The 20,351-nt window shown below is 40.7% G+C and overlaps 1 protein-coding gene across 9 annotated transcripts in view; it reads right to left on the bottom strand.

The window, feature by feature from the left end:
• The window catches only part of LOC144694418 (pleckstrin homology domain-containing family A member 1-like), a 74,767-nt gene extending 55,521 nt beyond the window's left edge, over positions 1-19,246 (bottom strand). For all 9 annotated transcript variants that reach the window (XR_013579748.1, XR_013579747.1, XM_078564791.1 and 6 more), the window contains exon 1: positions 19,116-19,246. The gene's annotated coding sequence lies outside the window, so the exon portion shown is untranslated. The remainder of the gene's footprint in view (positions 1-19,115) is intronic.
• Between the last annotated feature and the right edge of the window lie 1,105 nt (positions 19,247-20,351).

The following is a 20,351-nucleotide window of genomic DNA, read 5'->3' as shown; positions in this document are numbered from 1 at the left end:
TTACAATTAAACGAAACAGGGAGAAGTGAACCTGTTGGAAGCAGAGAGTAACTTTGGACTATTTCTTGAAAAAATTCTATGGAGAGCGTGCTGTTAAGTAAATGCAGCTGGGGCTATTCGGTGTGGTAAAACATTGATGGGGGATTTTTTTTGGTAGTTTAGAGTATTACTTGCCAACTCAGTGATGTTTAATTGATGTTGCTTTTAGTCTGTTTGTTACAGTAAAAGTCTTCAAATGTGAAACCTTGTCATGCAATTCCTTTAAGTTGGTCGCTGGGACTTCAATTTTTTTTTAAAGTTACCGGTTGTTAAGGGATTTATTATGAGGGAGATGGAGCATAAAAGTAACAAAGTTTTTCTTTCTCCCTCTTTTCTTGAATAGTGGTGTTACACTTGCAGTTTTACAATATGCCGTGACCTTTCCAGAGTCTAGGGAATTTTGGAAGATTACAACCAATGCATCCACTGTCTCAGCCGTCACTTCTTTTAAGTCCCTAGGATGCAAGACACCAGGTCCAGGGTGCTTAACAGCATTTAGTCCCATTGTTTTCCTAGTACTTTTTCTCTAGGGCTCACAATTGTTTTAAATTACTCTGTTCTTTTTGCCTCTTCATTTTCTACTACTCTTGGGATGCTTTCTATGTCTTCTACAGTGAAGACAGGTACAAAATACTTGTTCAAAATCTCTGCCATTTCCTGGTTTCCCATTATCAATTCCTCAGTCTCACCCTCTACAGGACCATCACTTACTTCAGCTATCTTCCTTTTTATATACTAGTAGGAGCTTTTACTGCTTGTTTTTATATTTCTTGCAAGTTTTCCCTAACACTTCAATTTCTCCCTCTATTTTTGTTTAAGTCATCCTTTGCTGGTTTCTAAAATGTTCCCAATCTTCTTGGCTACCACTAATCTTTGCAGTATTGTACTTTTGTGTCAATTTGGTACCATCCACAACTTCCTCAGTTAGTCATGGATAGTGCATCCCTCTCATGGTGTCCTTCTTTCTCAATGGAATATGTCTTTATTGAGAGTTCTGAAATATCTCCTTAAATGTCTGCCACTGCTCCTTTACCATCTAACCTTTTAACCTATTTTCTGATTCCACCTTAGCAAACTGTTTTCATATGTTTGTAATTGCCATTACTTAAGTTCAAGACACTAGTTTCAGACCCACATTTCTCACCCTGAAATTGAATGTGAAATTCTATCATGTTTTGATCACTAGAGAATCATTTACAATGAGGTAATTAGATAACCATTTCAGCATGGCACTATCTACAGGGGATCTGCGACCTAAATGAGCAGGACAAGCAACAGTGTGTCTCTTCAGACTATCAGATTGAAGAATCCTGTGAGACAAGCAGAATCAAAACCAGGACGTATAAGTTAGAATAGTTAATTTGATGTCAAACAATGTACAGAATGTGAAATACAGAGAAAGGAGATTGAGAGATAAAAGAGCCAAGTGCAACAAACAGCACTGATTGCTTTATAGTGGACTAGATTTTGCAAAGAGAAAAAAAACCCTGCTCTTCCATAAGCTCAGAACATCCCAACACACTTCATTGTCAATCAAATATTTCTAAAGTGTAACGGCTATTACAAAGTAGGAGGAAAGAATTTAGACAACAATCTTTCCAAAAAGGATTTAAGAAACAGTTTTTGACATTCTTGTTACTTTAATCCACCCACTCTGCAACCTCTCAAAGCTATCCTGGTTACTTTTGAGTCTCCTCCCCTCCTCTTGCTCTACAAGTTGTGACCGAGCCTTCAGCCACCCAGCTCCCGATGGTCTGGAGGTCCCTCCCTCTCCTCCAAGATCCACCTTAAAATCCATCTCTTTGACCAAGCTATTTTCCCCACCATTACTCCAAATGTCTCCTTCTTTGGCTCAGCTTGCATTAGGAAAACCTCCTACATAACTTCAAAAGGCACCACATGAATGCTCAATTTTGCTTTCATGTACTACAGATCAAAATCCCTTACTTTTATCCTTCCCAACAGAAGTAGAATAGAATGATGCACAGATTGACATGTATTACAGAGGAAACTGAAAATTTTACACAAGGCAGTGTGTACAGTAACTCTAGTGCTATTATTTGGATCTGGCAAGCTGATTGCACTACATTTAAAGAAAATAAATCTTCTGCTTACTTCCATCATCCAGTGCACTGTAACTTTAGTATTTTCAAAATATATGAACAACAAGACTGACTGCTTTATATTATGGTAATTATTTTTGAGTAACGCTTTACATTGTATTAAAATTAACTCCAGGTTCTTTAAAATTTTCATGCACATTTTATGCCACAGTTATCGCATAGGCTGCCCATGGTACAGTGTCTAATCTTCCTTTACATTGAAGCCAGTGGAAGGTAGGGTAATAAGCAGCAGGTAACTCAATATTGCCCATTTTACATTATCGTCATAAAGTTTAAACTACTTTGAAGATTTACTGTTTGAATATTCACCCTTTTTCTACATAGAAAATTTGCATTGTATTTAAATAGTAAAGAAAGCCAATATGGCAGGACTATATATAGCACTGGAAGCAGAAGTCAGGAATTAAGGAAATCTGGAATAACAATATTGCATATGCAATTAAGTCACAAGGTGCACAAACTTCCCCCAATGGGAATTACTGGTTTGGAATGTGACCAACAATGTGAGGAAGATCTTTTTCCCCTTCCCAAAATAACTTTGTTCGACATTTGGGAGTTCAGTTGGTTTATTCTGAAAACTAAATGAATCTTGAAGGTGTTTTCCTAGTTTGTTTATACATCACACATATGGCTTTAATATCCAAATAGTTTGTCCAAGAAAATTATATAATCACAAACATAGCAAGAACAAGTGTTATAGGCTCTCCAAAAACATGTATTATTTTATATTGCAAACAAGTCTGTATCAGTTACTTGAATGGAGATAGTGATGTTCCGTTTTTAGCACAGTGAATGGAAACAGCTTGCTTGCTGTGTGTTGCAGTCAGCAAAAATACAGCTTCTAGAAATGTTTAGAAACTTCAATAATCCAAACAGATTTTTAGTCTGTTAATAAGAGTAAAGTGAAAATTTCAATTCACGTTAAAACAACTGTAAAAACTTAAGGATTTAAACTTAACTTGCAAGAGTATAAATAACAAGAAACAAAACACACAAGGCATAGATCTTAGGAGAGCCATGAACACTTCAATATTAAAATGGGGTGGTGAATAATATTTTTAGCCACTAAATCCTGAAAAGCTGTTTACATTGCTCCAAGAAAAGCATTTGCCATGTATTCATTTTTTGTAGTGTCTACAATAAGTTTATCATCTTCAGAACTTTTCAAAGGCATTCAAAATCATATGCAACAGGGAATGGTTCCAATGTACCTACAGGCTTCTTAAAACTTTTAGTAATACTTCTGTGTAATAGGTGACACATTTATATCTGGGATTGGATTTGCTTACGTGATAAAAAAAAAAGTTTGAGTATGAGGTTCACATCAGAGTTTCTTTTGCTCCTAAAATTTAAACAGTCAGCTCCAGCTCAAGGGAGCACATCTGAGTCAGAAGGCTGTGGGTTCAAGTCCTTCTCCAGAAACCTGAGCACAAAAATATAGGCTGACACTCCAATGCAGCATTAAGAGTCTGTCGTCTTTCAGAAGAGACATTAAACCAAGGTCCCACCTGCCCTCTCATTGGATGCAAAAGGTCCCATAACACTATTTGAAGAACAGATTATTTGGTCATTATCAAATTAGTGGAAGCTTGCTGTGTGCTGAGTCTCCTTTCTTTATTACAACAGTGAATTACACCTCAAAAGTACATCATTGGTTGAAAAGTGCTTTATGATGTCCTGAGTTAGGGAAAGGCACTAAATAAATTCAAGTTCTTTCCATTATTTTACATATTTTCTTTTGTTACAAATAAAATGCTGATAAATATTCAAAATATTTCAACCCTTGAATAGTATTATCTAAAGTAATATGTCGACAACTTTTATTAATATTTTGGAAATAAATAGCTTGTATATTCATCACTCTCTATTGTTGCTCATTGAAGCCAGTAACTATGCCAATGAACCCAGATATAATTTTATATGGACCATTAATCTCAATCTTCAGTATTTTACCTACTTCCTCCTATGCCCTAGAATTCCAATTGGCATGAAAGGCAATAGATTATAAGCAAGTCATTCTCAGGTAAATTGAGACCCTGTACAGATGCAGATAATTGGAAACTAGTTAAGCACATGGAAAGAAAAAGGAATGGAAGGATATGCTGATAGGGTTCGTGTGGAACATAAACAGCAGCATTGTCCAGTTGAGTGGAATGCTTTTTTCTATGCTGTAAATTCCAATTAAGGAATATCAAAACATCATTTCCAAAATCTCTAAGCACTCATGCAAAACTGTTCCTAACTGTTAACGCTATATTCTTGTACAAAGTATTTTGTTTTACTAATCTGTCAACACAGCAAAGGCAATTTGAAACTGAAAAGCAGTTTGTTCACTTTTCTGAATTTGTTTTGAGGTGTCAGCTGTGGCTCAGTTCATAGCACCCTCGCCTTTGAATCAGAGGGTTGTGGGTTCATGTCCCACTCCCGGAAACCAAGAACTGTGATTGTACTCGAAAGAGTTGCAATCTGTGACTGTTGATAACTCGAAAGAGTTTCTGAATTTGTTATGGCATTCAACAAGTCAATTACAGCTTATGACTTAAGAGAATTAGCATATATTGTAGCTTGGTAATCTACCAGTGTTCCTTTATCTTCGTCATGCTTTCCAAATGCCCTCAATCAGTCCCATGATGCAACTTGCTCACATCTCATTACCCCAGGTCATGTGTGCTTTAAAGCCCAGAGAATAATATCAAAGGCCAACAACAAATCAAATAATTTCCAGTTATCAAGCTCTACTACCCAGAACTACATCACAATCAATTAACTTTAAATGGTATAATCAGCTTATTAGAAGGAATTTATTTTCAAGATTCCTAAGAAATGAGACAATTGCTTAAATTTATATGCAACTTTTCAGATAAAAATTTCAAGACACTTCACGGATAGGCATAAAACAACAGATGCCAAGCCTTGAAAGGGAAGATGAGGATGTAATGATTGGTCAAATGGAAATGCTTTGAGAAAATGTTTGAAGGTGAGTAAGGGTGGAAGAGTTTAAGCAGGGGATTTGAAAGCATGGCTGTAGACTCTGCCAGCAATGGTGGGACAAAAGGAGACACAAGGACACAAACAGGGTCAGAGTCTGAAGTACTGAAGCTGTGGGAGTAGAGGCGGGGTGGGGAAGGCACAAAATATGGCTTGGCATTTAGGGCTTTGGAAACAATTGTAATTTGGGCAAGCAGTGGAATATGTACAAAAGCAAACTACTGCAGATGCTGACAAGTCCTGACAAACGGTCATTGCCCTGAAATGTTAACTGCTTCTCTGACCTGCTGGGTAGTTTTTAAAAATTATTTATTTAATCCATTCATGGGATGTGGGCGTCACTGGCTAGGCCAGCATTTATTGCTCATCCCTAATTACCCTTGAGAAAGCGGTGGTGGGCTGCCTTCTTGAACCACTGCAGTCCATGTGGTGTAGGGACACCCACAGTGCTGTTAGGGAGGGAGTTCCAGGACCCAGCGACAGTGAAGGAATGGCAATATATTTCCAAGTCAGGATGGCGAATGGCTTGGAGGGGAACCTCCAGGTCGTGGTGTTTCCATATATCTGCTCCCCTTGCCCTTCTAGATGGTAGTAGTTGAGTTTGGAAGGTGCTGTCTAAGGAGGCTTGGTGAGTCTTTGCGGTGCATCTTGTAGATGATACGCATTGCTGCCACTGTATGTTGATGGTGGAGAGAGGGAATGTTTGTGGATGGGGTGTCAATCAAGCGGGCTGCTTTGTCCTGAATGGTATCTAGCTTCTTGAGTGTTGTTGGAGCTGCACTCATCCAGGCAAGTGGAGAGTATTCCATCACACTCCTGACTTGTGCCTTGTATATAGTGGACAGACTTTAGGGAGTCAGGAGGTGAGTTACTCACCACAGGGATCCTAGCCTCTGACCTGCTCTTGGAGCCACAGTATTTATATGGCTAGTCTCGTTCAGTTTCTGGTCAACGGTAACCCCAGGATGCTGATATGGGGAATTCAGTGATGCTGCCATTGAATGTCAAGGGCACTTGTGTGGCACGAATGTTATTTGCCACTCGTCAGCCCAAGCCTGGATATTGTCCAGGTCTTACTGCAGTTGGACAAAGACTGCTTCAGTATTTGAGTCGTCGCGAATGTGCAACGTGCAGCACCAATCATCAGTGAACATCCCCACTTTTGACCTTACGATGGAACAAAGGTCATTTATGAAGCAGCTGAAGGTGGTTGGACCTACAACACTACTCCGAAGAACTCCTTCAGTGATATCCTGGAGCTGAGATGATTGATCTCCAACAACCACAAAGATCTTCCTTTGTGCTAGGTATGACTCCAACCAACGGAGTGTTTTCCGCAATTCCCATTGACTCCAGTTTTGCTAGGGCTTCTTGATGCCTCACCCGGTCAAATGAAGCCTTGATGTCAAGGGCATTCACTCTTACCTCCAGTTCAGCTCTTCTGTCCATGTCTGACCCAAGGCTGTAACGAGGTCAGGAACTGACGCCTGGCAGAACCCAAACTGAGTGTCAGTGAGCAGGTTATTGCTAAGCAAGTGCCACGTGATGACATTATTGATGACCCCTTCCATCATTTTACTGATGATCGAGAGTAGGCTGGTGGGGTGTTAACTGGCAGGGTTGATTTGTGTACAGGCATACCTAGGCAAATTTCCACATTGCTGGGTAGATGCCAATATTGTAGCTGTACTGGAACAGCTTGACTAGGGGCGCGGCAAGTTCTGCAGCATAAGTCTTCAGTGCTATTGCTGGAATGTTATCAAGGCCCATAGCCTTTACAGTATCCAGTGCCTTCAGCCATTTTTTGACGTCACATGGAATGACTCGAATTGGCCGAAGACTGGCATCCGTGATGCTGGGGACCTCCAGAGGAGGCCAAGATGGATCATCCACTCGGTGCTTCTGACTGAAGATTTTTGCAAATGCTTTAGCTTTACCTTTTGCACTGACAAGCTGGGCCTCACCTTGATTGAGGATGAGGACATTTGTGGAGCCTCCTCCTCAAATGAGTTGTTTAATCGTCCACCACCATTCAGGCCTGGATTTGGCGGGACTGCAGAGCTTAGATCTGATACGTTGGTTATGGAATCATTTAGCTCTGTCTATCACTTGGTGCCTATGCTGCTGGGCACGCAAGTAGTCCTGTGTTGTAGCTTCACCAAGTTGGCACCTCCTTTTCAGGTATGCCTGGTATTGCACCTGGCATGCCCTCCCACAGTCTTCATTGAACCAGGGGTGATCCCCTGGCTAGATAGTAATGGTAGAGTTGGGGATATGCCAGGCCATGAGGTTACAGATCATGATCGAGTACAATTATGCTGCAGTTGATGGCCCATAGCACCTCATGGTTGCCCAGTCATGGGTTGCTCGACCTGTTCAAAATATCCGATTTAGCACAGTGGTTGTACCACACATGATGGAGGGCATCCTCAATGTGAAGACGGGACTTCATCTCCACAAGGGCTGTGCGGTGGTCACTCCCACTGACAGTGTCATGGGCAGATGCATCTGCGGCAGGTGGGTTGGAGAGGATGAGATCAAGTATGCTTTTCCCTCTTGTTAGTTCCCTCACTACCTGCCGCAGACCCAGTCTAGCAGCTTTGTCCTTTAGGACTTGGCTAGCTCAGTCAGTAATGGTGCTGCCGAGGCACTATTGGTGATGGACATTGAAGTCCCCCACCCAGAGTACATTCTGCGCCCTTGCCACCCTCAGTGCTTCCTTCCTCCAAGTGGTGTTCAACATGGAGGAGCACTGACTCATCAGCTTAGGTGGGGGGGGGGGGGGGGGCGCAGTATGTGGTAATCAGCAGGCCCATGTTTGACCTGATGCCATGAGACGTCATGGGGGTCCAGAGTCGATGTTGAGGATTCCCAGGGCAAGTCCCTCCCGACTGTATACCACCACCTCTGCTGGGTCTGTCCTGCTGGTGGGACAGGGCATGCCCAGGGATGGTGATGGTGGCTTCTGAGACATTGTCTGTAAGGTATGTTTCCATGAGTATGACTATGTCAGGCTGTTGCTTGACTAGTCTGTGGGACACGTCTCCCAATTTTGGCACTAGCCCCCAGATGGTAGTAAGGAGCACTTTGCGGGGTCAACCGCACTGAGTTTGCCGTTTCGTTTCCAGTGCCTAGGTCAATGCCGGGCTGTCTGCCCAGTTCCATTCCTTTTAGGCTTTTTCGCGGATTGATACAACTGAGTGCCTTGTTAGGCCATTTCAGAGGTCAGTGAAGAGTCAACCACATTGCTGTGGGTCTGTATTTTCATGTAGGCCAGACCAGGTAAGGACAGCACATTTTCTTCCCTAAAGGACATTAGTGAACGAGATAGGTTTTTACGACAATCGACAATAGTTTCACAGTTATTATTAGACTTCTAATTCCATATTTTTATTGAATTCAAATTTCACCATTTACAGCAGTTGATTCACCCATACAGAACGAATGGGGCAAAATAGTTGCTAAGAACTGAAGACGAGACAACTTGACTTATTGCTGTAGAGGCGACAGTAATATGGTGAAGGGGGCCAAGAGAGGCAGAAGGTTCATTCAAGAAATTTAAGCAGAAGAGAAAAACAGTACCATTTGGAAGGATCAAAAGAGACACTGGGTTCAAGGAGGAAGGGTTTGGCCATAAGCAAGTGAAATGAAGAGAGAACAAAATGGATCTGGAAACATCCGAGAGAAGAAGGTTAGAGAGGTTATGCTTCCAATATGTACATGCAAGTGAACAGAGAAATTGAAGTACAGCAATTCAAGTTCATAAACAAGGTACTTAATATAATGTCAAGGTTGTTTTATGAGGTAATTCAAATCCTTTTGCAAGTGGGAAATTCTTTATCCTGTGGGAATACCATCACAAGGATGACAGCAGTTCATCCCCTTGTCAAAGCGACTGAGGATGGGCAATAAATGCAGCTTGCCAGCATAGCCCACATTCCAAAAATAAATTAAAATAGTAGCATTGAACCAGCTATTAAGAGTGCAAGAGCAGCACTCTGATTTTCTCTCTCCACTTGTGGCAAAGCTCTTGGCTTCTACTCAAGCCCTCATCAACAGAGCCAGGATCAAACACCTGTCACATGAAAAGTCCTGGACAAAACTTTACAACATATCACTATGTGGAAAGAAAGGAACTGGAGCACTAATTTTTTGCTCTATACAGAGTGCCTGTTGAAGTTTTAAATTGACAAATTTTAGCAATACTTTCAATAAAAGTTTCCTTTAAAACCAACATTTTATGCATCAATTGAGATATTTAACTAATTAGTCTCTATTAGCCCAACAACACACAATTGGAGAACGTGGATCCAAACACAAACATTCCCATGCATCCTAAGAATCTGATTGGTATAAATCTTTGAAAGGTTTAACATCATATTCTACCCATGTATTTATAATGTTTGCAAATACGACGTAACGTGCTAAAAGCTGTTCCAAAATTATTTTGGCTGTTTACTATAAGAATAGCAGAGTATACTGCAATGCTTCAATGCAGAACAGTCAGAGATTAGATTGGTTGGCCCTGCCCAAATTTAATTATGCGTCACTTAGTAGACAGCCATAAAATAAAATCAGTAAAACTTACTGTTGTGGCACAAAGGTCATATGGAACTCAAGTAACTCAATCAGCATAGAGATGAATGTTAATCACAAAACAAACAGATTTAATTATTTTAGTGAGTCTCATCTGTGGAAAGAAAAAAGTTAACATTTAAGGTTGGTGTCTTTTCATCAGAACCCAGGAAAGAGAGTTTGAGGTGGAGCAGGTTTTAAGCAAGTAGGGGTAGGGAAAAGGCGGAGGCAGAGGGGAGGGGTGGGGTGGGGAGAGGAGGGGAGGGGAGGGGAGGGGCGGGGAGGGAAAAGAAAGAAGGGAAGGTCTGTGATAAATTGGAAGGCAGTAATGATTAAATGATAAACAAGATAACAGTACAAAGCAAAAAGGGGTTGTAATGGGACAATAAAAGATATGAGTTGGAAGGAGCTGAAAATGAGGGCGTTTACCAGAAGCTACTGTTGAGACCACTTTTGACCTGAAAGCGGTGCAGTCAGGAAAATTTGTAATTTATTTAAAATGTCAATGGAATCTTTAACAAAAACAGAATTACCTGGAAAAACTCAGCAGGTCTGGCAGCATCGGCGGAGAAGAAATCAGTTAACGTTTCGAGCCTTCATGGCCCTTCGGCAGAACTGAAGCATAGTTAGGAGAAGGGAGAAATATAAACTGGTTTAAGGTGGCGGGGGGGGGGGGGGGGGGAAGAAAGACGTTGAGGGTGTGGTGATTGTGGAGATAATGGAATCTTTAATTTGTTTTAAGAATGTTGAAAAAGGACTTCATTTGGGAGTCGTTTGGTAAATTTGGCTTACAGTTCCCGCATGGGGATTGCAACACTCTCCCCAAAAAATTGAGGCAGAGGTTACGATTTTAAATTGTTAAACTCAATGTTGAGTCTGGAAGCCTGAGAAGTGCTGAACTGACAGATGAGGTGCTGTCCTTTCACTTTCATTACAACATTACAAGAGGCCAAGGACAGAAAGGTCAGAGTAGATTGGGGCAAAGGATTAAAATCACAAGTGAGTGGAAGCTTAGTGTTCCGCAAAACGGTCACCAATCTGCATTTCGTCTCCCCAATTAGAGAAGAACGCATTATGAACAGCGAATACAGTATACTAAGCCGAAAATACAACCAGATCAGTGTTTCACCTGAAAGGAATGATTGGGGCCCTGGATGGTGGAAAGAAAGGAGTTAAAAAAGGCAGGTGTAGCACATTCTGCACTTGCATGGGAAGGTACCGTGAGATGGGGAGGGAACCAGAGTGAATGAAGGCAACCACCCCCATCAAAATGTTGAAAGGGGAGGGGAAAATGTCCTTGGTGGAGGAATCATGCTGGAGATGGCTGAAAGGCACAGAAAGATCTGTTGAATATGGAGGCTAGAGGGGTGCAATGTAAGAACAAGAGGGACCCTATCTCCATTCTGGGGAGGAGGTCAAGAAGTGAGAAGTAAAGTGCACAAAATGGGATTGGCACGGTTAAGAGCCTTACCAGCATTATTTTTGCAAAATTCTTCAGTTTACATTTAATCCGTGTAGCCAAGTAATAAAATTTTCAAACTGACTATCCCTGTAAGTGCAAGTGGAATTCAACAAACCTTACAAGCCAGAACAATTTTACCTCTGGCTTTCTCAAGCAGAAAATGAAGAAATCCTATCCACCACCTTTTTGGCTCCTGCAAGTGGTTAAAGCATTCTACTCCCACTGTAAATGCAACTTGTTGCAAGGTTATTGATACTGCATCGATTACAAGCCAAATCTTATGCAGTCTACCAAAACAAGCACGGAGATATAAAGGAAGCAGAAACTCTTTCAAAGTAGTATAACACTTTGTCATAAAAGTGATTTTGTAGTCAATCATACATTCTGCTTATACCCTCAAGTGTTTCATTTTCAGCCCCCCCACAAACACGTTTTCAGTATTTTTGCTCTGGTGTTGTTTAATTCTATTTCTATTACAGAACTTCACTCCAGCTTAACTTGCAATCTATAACAACAACTGGCATTTATATAGCGCCTTTAATGTGGGAGTATAGCTCCTGCAAAATGTGCTTTGAGCTCATCAGGCAAAAATCAGCATTGAGCCAACGGGTGGCCGAAAACTTGTCTGAAGAGGTAGGTTTTAAAAAGGAGAGGGAGTAAGAGGTGGAAATTTTAAGGAGGGAATTAGAGTCACAGAGTTATAGAGTTATACAGCACAGAAGCAGGCCCTTCGACCCATCGTGTCCATGCCGGCCATCAAGCATCTATCTATTCTAATCCCATTTTCCAGCACTTGGCCCGTAGCCCTGTATGCTATGGTGTTTCAAGTGCTCATCTAAATACTTTTTAATTCTAGAGCTTAGAACCTCGAATGCTGACAGCATGGCATGAATGGAGGAGTGAAATAAGTAGGGGATTCACAACAAACCAGAGTTGGAGAAAAACAAAAAAGGGCCAACAAAAACAGAGGTCTACCACCACATGTGGTAGAATATCTCGGTGAGGAGAGAACAAAAGATGGTTAAAGGGGCCTGCCTTTTTTTTATTATTCATTCATGGGATGTGAACGTCTGTCTGTGCATCACACATTAATCTGCTTCAGGTTTTAAAACTTCTTTTAGCCAGCATTTATTGCCCATCCCTCATTGCCCTTGAGGAGGTGGTGGTGAGCTGCCTTCCTGAACTACTGCAGTCCCCATGGTATAGGTACACCCACAGTGCTGATAGGGAGTTCCAGGATTTTGACCCAGCAACAGCGGGTTCATACATTGACTTGTATTTAGCAGTTTGATACAACTGAGTGGCATTTTAAGAGTAGGCCAGACCAGGTAAGGACGGCAGATTTCCTTACCTAGAGGACATTAGTGAACCAGATGAGTTTTTACGACAATCCGCAATGGTTTCATGGTTTTCACTCTTAATTCCAGATATTTTATTGAATTCAAATTCCACCATTTGCCGTGGTGGGATTCGAACCTGAATGCCCAGAGCATTACCCTGGGTCTCTGGATTGCTAGTCTAGTGACAATACCACTACGCCCCTTTCCATCGTGTGCTCCATTGTCAGTACATTTCCTTCCATTCACTATTCTGTGCCTTTTTAAATGCAGTTAATCTGTATTGTATTCCAGTTCTGAGGAAGGGGCTCTACTTGAAATATCACCCTTTACTCACTTTACAAAAACTGCAGTTTCTGTTTTATTGGCTTTATAAGTTAACCAAATGCCTTAGGTGAAGGCACAATTAAATTCCCAATATTTTATCTGCATTTATATTATTAACTGCTTATTTTTGCATGAGTGTGTATGCTCTATTGCTGTACAATCCCTCCAATCGATTAGATTGTCGAGGTCCAAGTGCTCCTTTTCCCCCAAAATGAGCACTGAATTCCACTAAATCTTCTCACTTGCCTTCGTTTCAACCAGGTACATCCTTAACTTACTGAAGAACATCATGGGAGTTCTAGTTTGTGAAAATTCAGAAGTAGAAAATTAATTAAACCCAGAGAATGTGGCATTACATATTAAATTCTGCTCTGCCCCATCATTTAATTTTTTTAAAAATTGAATTTGGATTTTTTTTTACATGCTATAGTCAATTGAACGCATTAAAACATTATTCTAGCAATTTCAAAAGGGGCAGTAAGCTTTAACGAAGCACAACTTCAAAACAGTCAAATATGGATGATTCAAAAAGGACTGAAATATTATACATTAAAAAAAATTAGATTAAAATCATTGATAAAGAGGACTACTTTCAGGTTGCAATTCTTTCCACAGAAATAACCAATTTTTCGAGGCATTTAATTTCACTGTCCCCTGGTGTTCTGTTAACTCTCTAGCACCATTCTTTTACAAACTTATGCATCTCCAGGAATCTACCTTAGAGCCCAGTACAGACTGGGCCGGATGGCCTACTCCTGCTTATATTCTGCTATGTCAGGAGGATTTAAGCATTTTTATGGCACCAATTTTAATATTCACTTTCCAACACAATTTGTCTTCTTGAGAACTAGCTTAGTCACCTAAAGAGAAGTTACATGCATTTCTTTGTGTTTTTAAAATGGAAACAGGTATGGTTTACATTGTCATGTTCTGTTAAATGTAAAAGAGGGGTTTGGCAAACACTTAACAATGCTTCCATAACTATTTAAATTTAAGAATTCATGAAAGGTACCTATTCAAGGAGCTTTTTAAATAAATTAGTGTGGTACTATTTCTCTCAGCCAAGGTTTAGTTGGTAGCACCCTTGCCTCTCGAGTCAAAGTTTGGCTTCAAGTCCGATTCCAGGACTTGAGCACAAAATTCTAGGTTAATATTCCAGTCCAATGCTGAGTGTGCTACCTTTAGTTGCCATCTTTCAGATGAGGCAGGTGGCCCGAGGCCTCATCTGCCCTCTCAGGTGGACATGAAAGCTATATATGGTATCCAAGCCACTATGTATCCCTCAATTAACACCATACAGATTATCTGGTCATTATCACATTGCTGCTTGTGGGATTGTTCTGTGCAAGTTGCCTGCCACATTTCACCTTGGGAGGTTCTAAGGTCATGAAAGGCACTATATAAATGCAAGTTTTGCCTCCGTTTTCGGATGGAGGCATTTTTGTGCAGTAATTTTTTTTAAAGAACAGTCAACTTAGGTTGTCAACATGACACACCCTTGCAAACACATTTGCAATAGGCGATGCACTTTAATAATGGTTAATATAGAATAAGCCCAATTCACATAAGAGAACCCGAAAATACTGCTGTACATACTTATATTTAAAAGCACTAATTATTTCTGTAACAAAATAGTACCTTCCTGAAATAATTTACTAAATTTGAGCTATTTTCATATTCCAAGACTGCACAAGATGTTACTTAACTAGGAAATAGCTTAAACAAGTCCAAGCTCGTTTGGGTTTTATTTTTCAGCCAGAATGTTCACCGAGGGTCAATGGTCCCACAAAAATCTTAAAAGAAACAGATTTCAACAAGTGTGTGCATGTTTCTCGAACCGCAACCTTCCTGTAAAACGGAATTTAAAATGTAATAAAATGTTTAAGTTACATCTAATGGCATTTATAAGAACACTGTCAATAATTTCAATTGAAAATATACAAACCAGGCCTAAAAATAAATCTGGTCTGGCATACTATGTGTCAAGACAAGCCATTGACAATGAACATTTAACTTATCAGATGTACCTCAGAGGCAAATGAAGAAAGACTCATCAAATACAATATACAGAAAGTTTCTCCAACAAAGTGGTTGCAAACCAGGCTAAATACAAGTACAATAAACAAACAAGTCAGCAAACATATCTACAGTTTGACTAATGCTGACAGAACAGTATCTGCTGTGAACTAGAATTGTATATTACTTGCTCTACAATTTGAAAACTAATCATTGCATAGTTGCTAGAATTCAACACGCCAAAAGTATATCATTGCAAAATTTGAAACTTGAATACCTAGCATTTTGTCAATGAAGTTTCAATGGAGTGGATTTTACAGAAAATGAAGAGGGGGGAAATGTTACATTCAAATATAAATTTCCCTAATTTAGTACATAAACTAGCAAGTGCACCACACCTTCTGATAGTCATACTGCTGTAAGACGCACCATGCAGAGGTCCATTTTCACATCATCAAGTTTCTCCTCAAAAGAGAATGTGCTATCTAGCGGTCTGGGTAAAGACAGATGAAGTCAGTGGCATGAGTTGAACAGAAAACTGCAAAAGCAAGCACTGCAGCTGCTACACAAATATACCTGCTACTCCTGACCTTGTAACTGGAATTATTTATATTGGTAAGCCATGCCTGTACATAACCATATTTCAAGCACACCTCCATGTTTACTTACTGTAAACAAGCATATCAGAAACCATCGCCACCTTTTGTTCCTCTACCTCATATAATCACATTCACTTATTTAACATGCAGCTTCTCACCTACAGAATATTCTTTCCATCCAGCAAGGAATATAAACTGATTACAGATACTGCCATAACTTACAATTACAAGAAATAACAATACTTTCCAGAAATCTGGGGTTCAACCAGAAGATTTTAATGATAGCTTCTCACCAATTGAGCTAAAGGTTATTGCGCTTTAACACATCAGGAACTACAGTAGCCCATCTCAAATCTCTGGTAAGATCCTTACATAACAAACATATCTCCTACAAAATGAAACTGCTTATGTCACTTCTTCCTCCACCTCTTGTCAGAGTGTCCTGCAGAGTAACGCATCACAAACATGCCCAAATGGATAGGTGTCTGACAACTGCACACCCCTTTCAATTACAGGTTCAAGAAAAAAAGAACATAAATTAGTGAACTACAAAGCCATCAGCAGAGCCTGTTTTTCTCAGGCTAACTAAACACTTTGTAAATTGGTAATACCTTGTTAGCTTGCAATGAAAGAAAACTGCAGCGGCTGGTAACTTAGGAACAGGAAAAGACATTCAACCCTCAAACTGGTTCCACCATTAATTAGATCAAGGCTAATTTGCAGGTCAACTCCATTAGGTGACTTCTGTCCGTCCTTCGATTGCCTTAAAATTAAAAATCTATGAAACTTATTCTTGAAAATTTCAATTGGCCTCTCATTCCTTAAAAAGGCTATGGTGCAAGTTCCAAATTTCCCACCAGCCTTCATGTGCAAAAAAATGCTCTCAATACACCACTAGATGACCTATCTCCAATTTTATGTCCCTTTGTTCTGGGTTGCACCAGTACAGAAAATAGTTTCTCCATCTCTGCCTGACTGAAATCCTTTATTGTTTGAAATACCTCAATTAGATCACACCTCAGCCTTCTAAGGTAAAAGGAATACAAGACAGGTTTATGCAACTTTTAACAACTGGTATCATTCTGATGAAACTGTACTTCTTGCAAGGTCAATAACTTTTTTCTGGAGTTTTATGCACCACGGCACCACCTCCCCCAACCACCCCTCACCACCACCTCTTGGCCAGGTAAAAAAAACGTATTCCTGATGGAGTCTGGTCAAAGCTCCATACATGTGAAATGTTATATCTTCACTTTCGAATTCCATTCCTCTTCAGATAATGTGCAACATTCCATTAACCTTTTTTGATTACTTTTGTACCTGTGCATATTGATTTGTGTACATTGACACATAACAGCCCTTCTAATCATTAATACCCCAACTTATCTTTCTCTGATCTAAAGTAGATGATCTCATACTTCCACACAATGAATTCCATCCGACATGGTTTTGCCCACTCATTTAAAACTGTCAGAGTGTGGCAAGATACAGTCAGGATAATGGGTAAGTACTCTAGCTGGCAGGATGAAACTAGTGACATCCCACAGGGATCTGTGTTGGAGCCTCAAATATTCACCGTATTTATTAATGTCCTAGATTGCAAGGTAGAGACAAACATATCAAAGTATGCTGATCACACGCCGATAGACAGCATTGCAAGTAGCATAGTTGGAAGCATAAAATTACAGGTATATTAATAAATTACATGAATAGGAAAAACTGCAGCAAATGGATCGCAATGTCAGTATGTTGGAGATCATTCACTTTGGACCTAAAATAGATTTCTAAATAGTAAAACACTAGAAAAAAGTTGCTGTCCAAAGAGACTTGTTTTTAGGTCTGAGTACTAAATCTGAGGAAGGACACATTGGCCTAGGGGGAAGTGCAGCATAGATTTACTAGAATATTCACTTGGTACTACAAAACTTGTACTTCAGTGTTGCCTGAAGAAGAGAAACTGCTGTTGAAGCTTTTTATTTTGCACTCATCAGGGCAGATTCACAAGAATACCAAATCTCAAAGAGAGCAACAAAAAATTTTGCATGAAAAAGGGGTGCTGATTAGTTGGCAAGTCGACTCCAATTGGTCAAGATGTTGGCATGGAGAATGCACATCAAAACTACTGTCCTCCCTGCTTTTGTTTAATTTTTTTTAAATTACTAGAATGATACTTGAATTTCAAGGAATAAACTGTAAGGAGCAATTATCCAAGCTAGGGTTGTATTCTCTGGAATTTAGAGGGTTAAGGGATGATTTGATCAAATTTTGAGAGATAAAGGGAAACAGATGGGGTGGGTAGATTTGAGAACTCTAGGGGATATAGTCTAAAAATTAGAGCCAGGCCTTTCAGGAATGAAATTATGAAACCTTCCTACAAAGGGAGGCAGAAGTTTGGAACTCTCTTCCACAAATGGTAGTTGATGCTGAGATTAATTGTTCAGTTTTAAATCAGAGACCAATAGATTTCTGTTAACAAAAGTTATAGGGCAAAGCAAGTATATGCATTTCAGTCACAGATCAGCCATGACCTCACTGAACAGCAGAACAGACCCAAAGGGCTAAATCATCCACTCTTGTTCTTTTTACGCTTTTAAATCCAGGTCTCCAAGTTCTTGACAAGTCAAGCAGCATCTCTGGAGAACTTAGTCTAATACAAAAAACAAAAATAGCTGAAAAAACTCAGCAGGTCTGACAGCATCTGCGGAGAAGAACACAGTTAAACACAGTTTTGAGTCCAAATGACTCTTCATCAGAACGGATTTAGCCTGATAAAGGTTTTGCACCAGAAACATTAATTCTTCTGTTATATCCACAGACACTGCCTACCCTGTTGTGGGCTTCCAGTATTTTGTTTTGTTCCATCTATTATCAACCATCCCCCTAAAAATTTAATTCCCTTAATCGGATTTGGTACAATTTTTTTTTAAAAAACTTTGTTAAAGCCCTTCACTTATAATGCTTAGACAAGTATAAAGCTCCTGAAAAAGAGAATACTGTACTGCAGATGCTGAAAATTTGAACTAAAAACAAAATGCTGGAAAAAAAACTCAGCCAGTGAGGCAGTGTTGAATTCGATATATGAACCTGGCGAACTAATCCAAGGTAGCTCAGGTCCTAATATCCATTGGGGGCAAGATTTAACAATGTCACTAATAACCAATAAACCCTGAGGCGGAAAAAATATACAGTTGAAGAACAGAAAAAAGTGACAAACCACCTGTCTTGTACTTTCCTCAGCTAAGTAAATACAGCAAGATAGAAATATCCCAGAAATAAGCAAACATCCCCCCCACCCCAAGCAGCGTTCTTGGACTGAACAGCTAATTTGCGGGGGTTATTTGCTGGTGCAGGTTGTGATTTCGGTGCTGTGGAGAAGGTGTGAGCGCCAGCTCTCCAGCACCGTATTCCCTGGGCGAGCGAGCGGTTGGGGAGCTCGGGTTTGGAGTAAATGGGAAAAGACAGCCGCCCGCCAGGGTGTGAAAGGCCGAAGCTGCGTCTCTCGCCCCCAGCTCCAGAATTAACAACTCAGACCGGGAGCACCCTCGGCGAAAACAAGCAACCGCCGCCACCACCAGACCCAAACCCGCTCGGTGCGGCTCACCAGCCCGCCGGAGCCCGGAGCCGCAGGCCCGGCTGCTGTCATACTCACCCGTGGGGAAAGAATGAAGAGAGCGGCCCCGGTTTAGCGACGCTCCCCCGCCGAGCGAGCTCCAATCACCAAACCACCAGCCAAACTGCCCACTGCCAAATTCTCACGCTCCATTTCCGGGTCAAACAGCACCAGAAGCTCACCGGATCTGACGTCAACTGCCCCGCGCAAAGGCCTCTGGAGATTGCAGTTTTCCACACCCCCCCTCCCTTACAGAACAAAATGGTACTGAAAGCACTTGGTAGAAAAACCACCAGTACCGTAATGTAGGAAAAATTGGAAATCCCATTCTTGGCCTGAATTGAGTGTGTGTCTGTGTTACAGTTCACTCAGGTAGCCCACGATGCTGTGGCAATATGCACTTTTACATGCATGTTGTAAGCTGGAACTGTAGATGGTAGTGACTCCAATGTTCTTTCCACCACATAGGTTGACCAGGAATCTCTCCCTCTTACCACTTGCTATTGGCGTATGTTAACTGGAGGGATTTGCAGGTTGATTCTCAACCTGTTTGGCCATGTTATGAACACCCCTTAATTGGCCATCATGTCCTTGGATTGGACTTGAGCCTGGAACTTCTGACTCAGATGGCAGGGATGGAGTTGAACATACTCTAATGGAATTGGTCCAAAGCAGTGCTCTTCTGAGGAATTTGGGATCAAATCGAACAGGGCAACCTGGAAAATTATGAAATGGTGATAACTCAAAAACAATACAGTAAAACAATGGCAAAATATGCAGATGTTGGAAATCTGAAAAAGAAAGCAATGCTTTACACAACAGGCAGCAACTGTGGGGGAAAAAGTTAATATTTCAGGTTGACATTTCAACGCGTTCTGATTTTAACTCAAAAATAGCCCAGAATATCTTTGTATGATTTGTAGTTGCTCTGAAAATGCAGATAAGTGTAGGCTTGTCATTATGCTGCACCAGGACCAAGCATTCTTGCACTAGTATTGTTGATTGTGACAAAAATTGTAGGGCTTGACCCTCATTTCATGAGGGAAAATACAGACTATTGTGCATATGTATTGATACATGGTGTTGTTAAATGGGGAACTGCGAAAATAGTGCCAACTTGAAAAAAGGGTCAGCAGGGAGAAAAGTTATAAAACAAATGGTGTGTGTGCAGTGGGTGAGGGAGTGGGGTACAGTTCCTGAGGCGAAGGTGGGCCATAGGTCAGAATCCAGCATGGGGCATAACTCAGTCATGCCTTTCTTTGTAAAGCAAAGCCT

The sequence above is a fragment of the Cetorhinus maximus genome, chromosome 20 (assembly GCF_964194155.1).
Source record: "Cetorhinus maximus chromosome 20, sCetMax3.hap1.1, whole genome shotgun sequence".
NCBI lineage: Eukaryota > Metazoa > Chordata > Chondrichthyes > Lamniformes > Cetorhinidae > Cetorhinus > Cetorhinus maximus.
Note: the sequence above shows the minus strand (reverse complement) of the source record. Positions and strands in the feature narration are given on the sequence as shown.